The sequence below is a fragment of the Microcebus murinus genome, chromosome 3 (genome assembly GCF_040939455.1).
Source record: "Microcebus murinus isolate Inina chromosome 3, M.murinus_Inina_mat1.0, whole genome shotgun sequence".
Lineage (NCBI taxonomy): Eukaryota > Metazoa > Chordata > Mammalia > Primates > Cheirogaleidae > Microcebus > Microcebus murinus.
The window spans coordinates 12,268,169-12,281,790 of NC_134106.1; positions in this window are offsets into that span (position 1 = coordinate 12,268,169).

The window sequence follows — 13,622 nt, forward strand, 5'->3', positions numbered from 1 at the left end:
GAACAAAGAGGAGTGTTCAGAAAGATGACCTCAGGTCATTGCCAGGCCCTGAAAGTGCCTTCTGAATCATCAAAGAAAGATTGCATTACTGCCAGGACAGCTATAATGTCAGGTTTGGTTTATTATGTCTGGATGCCTTGAAAATTAATCATTTAAGAATAAGTATTTTATTATTTATTTATGATCCACACTCTGCTGACTTCAAAAATGAATCAGAAATAGCATGCCATATATATATATACATATACGTATATATATATTTTTTATTTGTATTTTTGTTAAAGTAAAATGCACATTGTTTTAACATCAGCAACAACAACAATCCCCTGCTCTATTCCTTTCTACCTTTTTTTTTCCTTTCTACCTTTTGATTTTGCTACTTAAAGGCAACAAATTTTTTTTTACATGGTTTATTTTCATTTTCAACATTTTCAACATATATTGCTATTTTTAAGTTTATTGACGCTAGGCACTGTCCATACTGACTGCTGGTGGTGCACCTCTGGGTGTCATACACTCAACACTGAGTTTCGATGGAGTGAGATAGTGTGGACACAGAGCCTAGGAAAGGATATCTCCCCATCAGATTGCTTTAGCAGACCATCCATGGCCCCTTGCTTCCTCTTTTTCTAACCTCCCCATGTAATTACCTCACAATTCGAAATGAAATTGATAGTCAATACTTACATTTGAACTGTGAAAATATTTTCACCGAAGAGCCAAGGACTGTATTATAAAGAATACTTTCCTTGGCCGGGTGCGGTGGCTCACGCCCATAATCCTAGCACTCTGGTAGCCTGAGGTGGGTGGATCGCTCAAGGTCAGGAGTTCAAAACCACCCTGAGCAAGAGCGAGACCCCATCTCTACTATAAAAATAGAAAGAAATTAATTGGCCAACTAATATATAGAGAAAAAATTAGCCGGGCATGGTGGCTCATGCCTATAGTCCCAGCTACTTGGGAGGCTGAGGCAGGAGGATCGCTTGAGTCCAGGAGTTTGAGGTTGCTGTGAGCTAGGCTGACGCCACGGCACTCACTCTAGCCTGGACAACAAAGTGAGACTCTGTCTCAAAAAAAAAAAAAAAAAAGAAAAAAAAAAAAGAATACTTTCCTTTTTTTATACAATGTTCTGGTTTCTTCTGAAGTTAATCATTCCTTCATTTTTTTTCTCCTTTTATAATACTTGCATAGTACTATGTACATATTCTTCGTTCTTTTTTTTTTTTTTTTTTTTTTACTTTCCTTCCAACAAAGCCTCCAGATATCTTCGTTCTTAAAATTAAAAAAATATTTAATTTTTGTTAATAGTTTTTCACCAGAGCTAATCTACCAGTTGCATTTCCCCACCTGCAGAGCTCCCTCCCGTGGCTCTCCACCTTCTTCTGCCCCGGGCCAGACTGCTTTTTGAGGCTGACACACAGCTGCCATCCTGGGAGGTGGTAGACTGCAGTCTCAAAAAAATAAAACAAAAAACAAAAAAAAACATATTCATCGTCCCTTCTTGGATGAAGATTCTCTTTCCGTGTCCCATTGATATCTGGCTTCGTCACATAACTTGCTTTGGCCAATGAAACATGACTGGAAGCCACATGTGTGTGTGTCACTTCAGAAAAGGAACGTTGGAGTCTGAGTATGGTTTGCTATGATCTCTTTCATCCTTTGCCGTGATGGCTGTCAATATTTCAGATAAAGGATGCTACCTCAAGTCAGATCTGGAGTACAGATGACATGGAGCAGAGCCATAGCCAACCCACAATGGATGTGCAGCAAGATGCAAACCTTTGCACTTGTACAGCAGCACAATTTGACCTAGCCTATCTTCCTATCTTGTCTAGGCCATGCAGCTTATCACTGTGGCCTCTTTTTTTTTTTTTTTTTTTTGAGACAGAGTCTTGCTTTTTTGCCCAGGCTAGAGTGAGTGCTGTGACGTCAGTTTAGTTCACAGCAACCTCAATCTCCTGGGCTCAAGCAATCCTGCTGCCTCAGCCTCCCAAGTAGCTGGGACTACAAGCATGTGCCACCATGCCTGGCTAATTTTTTCTGTATATATATTAGTTGGCCAATTAATTTCTTTCTATTTATAGTAGAGACGGGGTCCCGCTCCTGCTCAGGCTGGTTTCGAACTCCTGACCTTGAGCAATCCACCCACCTCAGCCTCCCAGAGTGCTAGGATTACAGGCGTGAGCCACCACGCCCGGCTGACTGCAGCCTTTCTATGCTGGCTGTGACTATGGTCTGAATGTTTGTGTCCCCCCCACCCCCCGACACCCAGCATTTGTGTGCTGAAACCTAATCCCCAATGCAATACTGTCAAGAAGTGGGGCCCTGAGGAGGTGATTAGGTCATGGTGGAAGCTGCCCTCATGTCTGGGATTAGTGCTCTTATTGAAGAGGCCCAAGAGAGCTAGTCCGTCCCTTCCACCATGTGTCAGGACACTCAGAAGGTGCATCTGTAAGGATTGGCGCTTTGATCTTGGACTTCCCAGCCTCCAGAACTGTGAGCAACAAATATCTACTGTTTATGAGTTACCCAGTCTAAAGTATTTTGTTATAGCAGCCCTAATATACTAGGACAACTGGTCTGCTCCTAGTTTGCTTGTTTATTTAGTTATTATTTAAGCCCTTGTTTTGATGGAGCGTCACCAGTGAGAAATGATGCATGGGAGATAAAATGTTTGCATTCTTGCATAACTAAAAATTTCTTCCTTCTATCTTTATATTATTCAGCTAGTTTGGCTGGTTGTAGAGATCTATGTTGAAAATTACTTTCAGAATGTTTAAGGTGCTGCTTTTTTGTTTTCTAATATTTTGTGTTGCTGTTGGAAGTCTGATGCCATTCTGACCCTTAATTCTCTGGAAAAGATTTTAGTTTTTTTTTTTATGGAAGCTTTTAAGATTTTTCCTTACCCCAGTGGGTTGAAATTTTACTCTAATGTAACTTACCATGGGTCTTTTCTCATCATTTTTTCTACATACTTTCAATCCTAGAGCTCACATCCCGCCCTTCTAGGAAATTTTTAGAAAAGTAATTATTATGTCTTTAATAATTTTACCCCTCTATTTTCTCTTTCTGTAATTAGTATGAATCAGATATTGGATATTCTGGATTGATCCTGACATTTCATCTTTTCTTTCCTATTCTCCAGTTCTTTGCTATTTAAAAAAATTTTTTTTGAAGATTCCTTAACTTTATTGCCTTATCTTTCTATTAAACTTTCTATTTTAGCTATGTTGTTTAATTCAAAGGAATAATTTACAAGAGAATTTAAAGGAGATAACTTTGGGGATGTTAATCTATGATGTTTAACTTTAAAATCTGCATGGACCTTGAAATTACTGTTTTTAGTGTCTTCTTCCCCCCCCACCCCCATCCTACCCCATTGCCCCAGTATCAACCCCCAATTTGAATGATGAAGATGATGGTTTCCAGAAAGGAAAAGGACTCATCTAAAGTAATACAGCACATCTTCCTAATGCCTGGTCAGCTTTTTCTCATCACAATGTTGTACATGTTCATCTTATCATAGCTGAAGCTTTGTTTCATTTCTAATAAATGACATTTTTAAAATTAGCTTCTGAATGGAAGTAAACAAAGAAGATGGGTTGGTGCATCGTTTAAAAGCAGGCACCTACTGTGATGGTGAGTGAGCATTGCTCAGAGCTAAGGCTGAAAAATTTAATTTCTCTTCTCTTCCTACTTACACTGTAATTTTGACAAGATGTTTCATCTTTTAGACCTTGGTTTCCTCATCTGCCAATTGAAGAGGCTGGAATAGGTCACTGCTTTTCAAACTCAAAGCTCTCACTGTCCCATGGGGTGCCTTGGGCCGATGGCTTGGAGGGGTGGAGGCTGAACAAGGAGAAGGGAGGTGGGTTTCTGTGTTCTCTGCTACTACCTGAGCAGTTTCACCTGGATCTGGTCTATGTGTTTGGTGTTCTATGTTTTTGGCTTTTATTGCCGCAAAACATTATGTGACTGAATGTTTGAGAACCACTTCCCCAAACTTCTGTAGGTTTTCTTTTGGCATCGTGCTTTTCTGCTACTCTGATTAGAGCTGTTCTTTTAGACACTCAGGCTCAAATTTATATGCTTTCAAGCTCTCTGGAGTTCCTATAAATTAGGATACATATTGAGGTAATTGCCATTCTGGAATTCTAAGCACTTGAATACAAGTCAACCCTTATAACCGCCTTTCAGAGCAATTGTGTCACCGCAGATATTATGGTCACTCAATACACATTATTGAATGCCAATAAAATAGGAAACTGGATCCTGCCATTTTCCTGACTAGATAGCACAGACAGGTTAAAGCCAGAGTCACAGCCGTCATTCTGCCGGCAGGATCCTGCTTCTCTTCCCAGCCAGCCAAAGCCTTGATGTCAGGCCAGGCACAGACACGACTCAACGCCTTTCATGTCCCTGCGTTGGAGAGGGACAGAACAGAGCAGCTTGCAGCCCCTGCCCTTGGGAAGGAAACCGGTTTTCTGCTCTGTTCAACCATGTTTACTAATCATTAACGGAAGCAATAGATGTAGGCCAAGCACTGGTATCAAATGATGGGGCGGAGAGTGAGCAGACCAGTGTCGGAGCCAAGGTCACTGTCCAGAGACATGGCTTGTTCAGGGTACGTCAGCTCTGAAAGAGCCTGGTTACCTGGGGGCTGAGGCAGAGAAGAACTTTAGGATGACTTCATCTCAGAATGACCTTCCAGAAAGCCCCTGGAGATTGTATGGTTAAACATCCTCATTGTACACCTGGGAAAACTAAAACCTAGAGAAGGGACATCCCTTGCCCATAGTCATGCACAAGTGTATTTTATATATTTTATTCCTCCTACTCTACATTTGTATTGTCCTCAGATATCTCTGAACCGGGACTGGGCACTTAAAGTAGGTAACTGGCAAGGAGCCAGGTTTCCTTGAGGAGGGAAGGTGGGGATTTTTTTTTTTTTACCTTGGGCCATTGGCGTATGGGCAGAAACCAATGTTCCACCGGTCAAACCCGGACCAAACCCATCACATGGTGAGAATCCAGACCCCACACCCTGCTGGGGACTTCAGACAATATCCAGTGTCTGTAGGAATTCCCTCCTGCCTTCCCTAATTCTCAGCCCACACCAGCCTGTGCTAGTAAGTTTATCTTGAATTAAAAATACCACCACCTACAACACACCCCAAACCCACAGTCCTTAGGCCATCTCTGCACTGAAGCACTGAGGTCCACAGCCTACGGCCATCTGATAGGCACAGTGAACTCACTCACATCATCTACTTCTGTAAATATTCATTCAGTTAATGAGCGTCCACCGAGAGAGGAAGGATCATTTCCAGCTTCCTAGGGCATAGGGTTTGGTTTCAGGACAAGATAGATTGGGCAGCAGATCAAATAAAGCCATCACCAGCCCACAGGACAGTCTCAAGAAGGGTAACTGTCCCTGTCCTCTACAATTGTTGCTGGAGAGCAGTTTGCCCTTGAATCCTCCACACCACCCCTAAATCGACAATTTCATTTCCCTTCAACTCCGCCCCCTACCCCGAAGATCTGCTGAAACCGCCAGTTCCATCTGAGAAGGCAACAGGATAATAGGTGAGCTCCATCCATCCATCAGCGATAATGTTGTGGGCACTCTCCATGCCTTTTGTCTGCTGCTTTCCCTGAGGATTCGGGCTGGGGACCTGGGGCATTTACTCTGCCTTTGTGTGTATGTGCTTTTAAAATCAGTCCTCTTGTTTACTTTCCTGCCTTTAGCCGGGCTGTTTACTACCTTTGGAGGGGCCAGGCCACTAAGTCAACACACATTAAGACCCAACAGCAAAATGTCATAATGCGAATGAACAGAATTCGGGAAGGCCAGGGACATTGGCTGCTCTGTTGGGTCCTGTTTAGTCTGAGGGTAATGAAGAGCTCACAGATGACCTGATTTCATTAAACTAGGTCAGACTCAGCTGAAAAGCGGCTATGACTCTCACCCAGTTGTACAGCCAGCCCTTCCTCCCTCCCGCCCTCCCTCCGTCCCCGCCCCCACCTCGGGGCACGAATGCTTTCTGGGAATTAACGCTGAGTTTTGTCAATACAGTAGCTAAATCTCCATGGAATAATTGGACCTTTCCCTTCGGCGGCTTCTGTTTGTGCAGCGGGGAGGCCAGGCATGGGAGAGAAGGGGGTGGACTTTAAAGCAGGACGTATGATTCAGTTGTAGCAGTTTGCTTTCGAGCCAAACATTCTGAGTTGCAGCATCTTATCTGAGGGCTGTATTGACGGAAGCAGCTGAACTGGCTCAAAGAGGAGCTATCCTGCGAACAAGGCTTTCAATGTGCTCAGCCTCACCAGCAACAAACACACAGGCCCTCGCGTCTTAGGAAAGCTCGTGCTGGGGAGTAGGAAAGGGACTGGGCAGAGGGTGGTGGCAGGAGGGAGTGGTATCTGAAGCTATTGGGGGAGGAGGGGCTGTCCTCTTGTCCCCTTCCTGCCAGGGAAAGACTGGCCCGTGGTGGGCATTCCAGGCAGGCAGAATTCAGCTCATTCACACAGAAGAAAACATTAACAATCAGAACTCTCCAAAGATTGAACGGGCTGTCAGATGAGACCATTTAAGTATGACACTTTGTTAGGCATCTCCTTGGCATCTACTATGGCTCAGGCCTTTGCGCTGGGCACTTTTCTCTGAGCACCACAACATTGTGATTGATGAGGAGAGATGAGGAAACTGAGGTTTGGAAGTATTAAGTGACTTTTTGTAAGGTGCCAAAGCTAATAATACACGGCAGATACAGGACTTGAATCCAGATCGGTCTACGCCATGCTCTTTCCACTGTCTCTGCTGTCCCCCACCTCCTGTTCAGCGCACACAGGGGGTGCCGTGTTTCTACTCAGTGAGGTCTGGGGCCTTAGCTGCAGGACTCAGAGGCCGAGGCCGGAGGCTGCAGTGATCTGAAGGCTTGCTTGTTGTGGCTGTGCTGGCTGTTGGTTGGGGAGCCTCAGTTTCTCTCCACAGGGACTGAACCACGTTTGCTGCTTGGGTTCCCTCACAGCATGGCGGCTGGGTTCTGAGGGTGAGCATCCCCAGAGAGAGAGTGGCAGGCTGCAGTTGAATCACTTTTCGACCTATCCTTGAAAGTCATACCATGCCATGTCTGTACATTGTATTAGACAGCATGCACTAGAAGTGAGTCACTGAACCTGGCTTGTGTGCTAAGGGAAAGGAGATTAAACTGATGGGAGGAGACTCAAGTTTCTAGAGAAACGCATAGGATCATAAATATTGTTGGGCCTTTTGGCAAAATACAATCTGCCACAACATTCATAATCATTGCCATCGTGTTCTAATGTAGCTTTACAAGTAAGAGGCTGAACGATCACCTAATAGTGTTGTGGGCTTAACCCAGAGGTTTCCCAAACTTTTTTGGTTCATGCTGCCCCTAGGCTGAAATAAATACCTAACAGTTTTATTTAAATAGTTATATATAAAAACTTAATATCGGCCGGGCGCTGTGGCTCACGCCTGTAATCCTAGCTCTTGGGAGGCCGAGGCGGGCGGATTGTTCAAGGTCAGGAGTTCAAAACCAGCCTGAGCAAGAGCGAGACCCCGTCTCTACTATAAATAGAAAGAAATTAATTGGCCAACTGATATATATATAAAAAAAAAAAATTAGCCGGGCATGGTGGCGCATGCCTGTAGTCCCAGCTACTCGGGAGGCTGAGGCAGAAGGATCACTCAAGCCCAGGAGTTTGAGGTTGCTGTGAGCTAGGCTGATGCCACGGCACTCACTCTAGCCTGGACAACAAAGTGAGACTCTGTCTCAAAAAAAAAAAAAAAAAAAAAAAAAAAAAACTTAATAGACATTTATCTATTAGTAGCTATTTGAAATAATAGTACCCATAAATGGAAAGAAAAAGTACTATTTTCAAATTTTATTCTTAAATAACTACAACTAACAGGATGTTTGAGCCTGTTGGACACTACACACCTCAGATCCTGGGATCTGGTTGGACCTTTCCACCTTCCTTTCCTGTTTCATGTTGATTTTCACATTGTCATGCTTGTTATCATGGCAACCACCCCAAACTCAGCTCTTCAAGGATATGACGTCATTGAAAGGAATGTAGCCCAATCTGATGCTGAGACGGAGAACAACTCTAAATTCCGAGTTGTGCGTTGTATAAGGGATGTCGGTCATTGCTCCAGAATTTGAAATGCTTCTCGGTGCTCCTGTGATTTTGCTGTGGGTCTCGGGGCACCTCATCACACAGTTTGAGAAACATGGGCTTGAACTCAATAGATCTGAAATCAGGGACTGCTCCATGTGCCAGAGGAGCAGTTTCCTAACAGATACCCGACTGCCTAACAAGGTCGTTCAGATTTCACACCTTTGGGAGATACTGAACTTGGAGAACTCAGTGTCCAGGATAGCTGAGCTGATGTGTCCAAACTGATGGATTTTAAGGATCCGCTGTGGCTTTCACGTGCGACAGGAAACAACGATCTCCTCCCCTCCTCTCAGGGATGGTGAGTTGTGAGCTACGCACTGACTTCCAGACATTGACGATTGCCCTGGAAAATGTCACACGCAGAGACTGAGGGAAGGATACAAGGGAAGCTTGAACCATACAGGAGGCTCTGTCTGGAAAGTATCCAGCCGTCGTTAACACAAAGAGAACAGTTACGTGGCTGGGTACTTTGCCGACGGCCCTTGTGTGGGTTTAGAGGTTGTCCCAGCCAGGCCACGCGGGGAAGGAAAAGCAGAGACATTTCATTCCAAGCTACCATCAGTCATTTTTCCACTCCCCCATCCTTCGCCCAATACAAAGAGAAATTTTATATGAATTGTGACAAATGGAGATGAACCTACTTTACCTCCAAGCCCAAATCATTTTGGAAACTCTTGAAGTCATACGAGCCTGGAACATTGACATATATTCCAAAGCAACTTATTTAGCTTAGAACTTTGTATGTGACCTCAATAAGGCCAATTTATGGCTCTCAGTTTCTCTGAATAAAGTACCGAGGTTGTAAAAAGGCATTATTTTTCTATAAGGTTACTTAGCAGATTTCAAATTAAAGAGGAAATATACATGCGACTGGAGAGTTCGTCACCTTACTGAACTAGAAAATATGGCCCAATTTCTCTCTCTCTTCTCTCTCTCTCTCTCTCTTGCTCATAATTCTCAGACAAGACAATGGGAGTCATGTGATGTGACTGGGAAATTGGGCCAGTTAAAAATAGAAGGCGCACTCCACCAAGTTCATTAGAAAGTGGAAGCTCCATTGTTGATTGCCATTAATTTATCTCTGCCTGCCACATCTGTGAGGGGGGCGAGAGACAAGTGCGGATTCTGAGAGCCCGTCTGGGAGCCTGGCTCTCTTTCCTGCCCTGGCTGAGCAGTAGCGCCGAGGAGGAGCTCACCTGAGCCCTGAATATGCTCTCTCAGCTCCCAGGGGACCCTCTCCGGGGTTTTCAGTTGGGAAAATGCTCTGGTTGGCTCCTCTTTGCCCCCAATAGGAGTGCTCCACGTCAGCCTTTATAAACGGGGAAGAAGGTCTCCAGCTTCATAAATTCGACAGAGCGTCGGTACCGTTGTCCTTGCTGAGCTCTGAAGGTCTTAACACGCCCGCTGCGTGGCTGGGAAGCGTGAGGGGGAGGCAGCCACTCTGAGCCAGGAACCTCCAGCTGTGTAAATGGAACGGAGTCCTCCTTCCCCTCCTGCATGGGCACAGGGAGCACCACTGTCAGGCCTCAGGCTCCCAGGTGCAGAGGGGCCCGAGGAAGGGCAGGCCCAGAACCCTCAGACCTGGTCCCTCCGATGCGGGTTCCTATTCTCATTGCAGATTGTTCCATTGAGCCCGCTATTCTCACCCTTGTTTCACAGAGAAGCTACTGGAGGCCCTGAGGTGGGGAGCCCAGACAGGGGACCCTTTCCTTTTAGGTTGGGCGATTTGTCATTTGTCCTGGGTCCCTTCTGCTGAGGTTGTAGGGAGAGGGTGTGGTTCTAAGCCTGGGCTGGGCAGGCAGAGCGTGCTGGAGGTTGGGTTGGGTGGGCACGTCTGGGCCAGGCTGTTCTTCCTAGTATACAGTTCGTCCAGGCTGTATTCCAAGCTGCGCTCACCCCCACTCCCGTCCCCCTGAGCTGGGGCCGGCTGAGCAGCAGCCACAGCAGTGGGCGGATGGAGACCCAGGCCCCGGCCTCACAGCGGACAAGGTTGGCTGGCGGGCACGGCCTGGTTCCGTGGCTGCAGTCTGGCTTCCTAACCCCACCCTCCAAGCTCCTGCGTCATGACAACCCACCTGAGGAAGAGCTGGGGCCGCTGAGCCGTGATGTTTTCCTGTGTTTTCTGCCTCACCCTGTCCACCCTACGTGTGGGAAGCACAGCAGATGCAGGTCTGGTTCTGCGTGGAGCCGGCGGGCCGGGCCCTGCCCTGCGAATGCCCATCCTGCGGAGGCATGGTGCGTCACACCAGCGGGTCAGGCAGGCGCAGGGAAGGCCGAGCCACCATGCCTGGCCCCACCAGGCAGGTGAGTCCGGGCCTTTCCTTAGGGAGGTTCCCGTGAAGGGAGAGGGGCAGGGCCCAGAGTGCCCCCTCCTCCTCATTCCCTCGCAGGTTCCTCTCATGGTCATGGGGCTGCCTCTCATTTCACCTTCAGCTTGCCCTGAGCTGAGGGGCCCGTGTCCCGCGCCTGCCCGCTGTGCCACGGTGCTCAGACGGCATGTCTGGCATGACCCACGGGCTGACTCGTGCTGTGGAAAAGACCCCAACCACAGTCTGACTCACAAAGAGCAGGTGGATTCTTCAGTAGCGTCCAGGGCACAGGCTGTGGCACGGACGGGCCGGCCCAGCAGGTGAGGCGGTTTGACCCAAGAGCAGCTGGTGTCACCTGCTCTCCAGGTGGAATTTCAAACTTCAGCTATCCCACAGGGTGGCTTGTCAGTGGGCCAGACCCACTGGGTCCCCACCTGGTGTTCTTTCGGACGACTTTTCTGCGGGCAGCTGGCGGAGGGGGCTGGGAGCCAGGGCTGGGGGAGGGTGTGGAATCCCTAACTTGAGAGGTTTTAAGGCACGTGTGTCTGCACCAGCTTTCCACACTGCCTGGAGAGGAAGCCAGACCAGCCGACTCTCAGACTAGCTGGGGAGGAGGGTGGCCAACAGAGCGCCCTTTACAGGCCGGGGTAGAGAACAGGATCTCCGGGGAATCGCCCAGAGTCTCCGAGAGCTTCTCCTGGTTTTCCTTTCACTGCCCTTTCTAGGCTCTTCTCCTTCCACCCATTCCTAGAATGCGGGGTTCTGCTGCCAAATGACCCCCCACCAAGAGCTCGGTGATCTCCATCCTCTTTTCCCTCCCTCTCTCTCCCCTCCCCTCCTCTTCCACAGACCTCAGGTAAAAATAGGACCCTGTGCCAAAGGGAGAGGAGACGCCGAGGCCCAGAGCGGGAAAGAGTCTTCTTGGACATTTTAGGTGTATATTGACAGGCCCAAAATGGATCTGTTGAAGCTGCATGTCAACCTAGAGAGGAATAAGCATTTTTTTGAGTCCAAGTGTCCTTGGCCCAGTCCTGGCCAAGGTGTGGGACGTGTGGCGTGTACACATGGAGGGTGGCACGTGACTTCACCTTTCCCAGTTTTTCTCCTGTGACACGGGGGCATTTGCTTATCTCTGTCCCAGGATTACTCCTAGTGGGAAGTCCATGGGAAAGGGCTAAGCTGGTCCCTGGCAGGCAGCGCATCAATAAATGTCATTCATTCATTGCCCAAGGGCAGCAGAACCTCGTGGTTAAGGATGTGGGTTCTGTGGCCCGATTGCTTGAGTTCTGGTCCTAGCTCTGCAAGTCACTAGCTGCGAGACCTTGGGAGAGTTATCTTACCTCTCTGGACCTCAAATGTCTTGTCTATAAAATGAGGATGATAATCATATCACCTTGGTGGGCCGATGTGAGGATCAAATGAGGATTACATAAGTAACCCACCAAGAACAGTGTCTGGCGTGTAAGTGCTCAATTAGTATTAGCTGCGACAATAACCATTGCTATTGGCAAACCATGGTTGTTATTGTAATTGTTATTCCAGAATTTCAGGGCCCCTGAGTGAAGGTGGAGTTGAAAGGTAGGATTAATAAAAAAAATTCTTCCAGCTCTCCATGAATAGGGATGTCCAGGGAAATATTGAACGACGATTTTTTTTCTGGGATGCTACTAGAGGATTTTTGCACAGAAGGAGAAATTAGAGCTAATGTCTTCTTCAAAGATTCCATGTTTGCAAACAACACTATGAATTGTTCAGGTACTTAAATAAATGTGCAAGAAGGCATTGCACCTTCTTTTAAAGAAGCTGACCTCTGTCTTCTCCCACTTATTCATTCAGTGCTTTCAGAATACTTTTTAGGTGTCAGACTCTGCACAGGCACTGGGGACCAGAGATGAGTGAGATACAGCCTTTGTCCCCAAGAGAGACGGACATATAAGCCCGTGTTTTCAGGGCAGGCTGTTGGGTACAATGAATCTACCAGGTGCACTGTGGGGCAAGGGGCATGCTGTGACTGATTTGGGGGAGTTGTGACCAAGAATTCTTCAGAGAGGAAAAGCCACTAGTCCTGGGTCTCTAAGAGGAGTGGGCATACACCAGACAAGTAAGAGGTGGAGACATTCCCGGAGGAGGGAACACTGTCTTCTTCTCCCCCATGGTATCAGGAGACAGAGATCATAACAGTGGTATAATTGCTTTGCAAAATAGCTGATGAGAAAGGTTATCAGCAGACCAACCAGTTTGCCTCTGACTTTGCAAGAAGTGAAGTCTGACCCCTGCTTTGGGACTCACCATCATATCTGAGCTCTTCTAGTAATATTTATGATGTCAAACCTGAGGTTTTATGCTGGGTACCAGACAGCCCGCCCCCTCGGTTGAGATACCAGTTAAGGTGATCCCTCTGTTTCTGAAATGTAGACCAAATGAAACAAACCTTATTTCTATCTTGACCTCATCTTTGATAAATGCCAAGAAAAGGCCCAACGTTCCCCCCACCCTCACCCCCAACTCAGATCCATTCAAATCAAAAGTGGAGATCAAAACCCCTACCTTGAAAAGCTTCTGGAATACAATAGCCTCTGCCCTCCCCACTTCATCGCGTCCCTTCCCACATCACAGCCGAGTCAGGTGTGAGTTTCAGTTCGCCTGGGATCAGGTATTGAAGGCTGAGTGCCCATCAATTACTTCCATAAAGGCAGGGCCCGGGACCAGAGAATAGAAACAGCCATCATGTCAGGCATGTGTGATTGCAGGAGAAAGGAGGAATTCAGGTGGGAGAATTGTAGGGAGGGGAGGAGAAAGCAGAGCCCCAGGGATTATGTGTCCCTGTGGTCTTTGTAGGAGGCCGACCGACCCTGCTCCCTCCGATCTGGTGACCACAGGAGCTGTGCCAGGCCAGCTCAGGACCACAGACGGCTCCAGCCTGGCACGGCAGAAACAGCAGGGGACTTGGAGTCACCGAGGCCTGGGCTAGAATCGTGGTAGTTCTCATCCGCTGTGTGGCTTTGCCAGGATGACTTAATTTAAGTCTCTTAAGTAAGAGATTTACCTAAGTTTCCTTACTGACAAAGTGAAGCTAATAAAATCGACCTCTGAAGGTAATGGGGA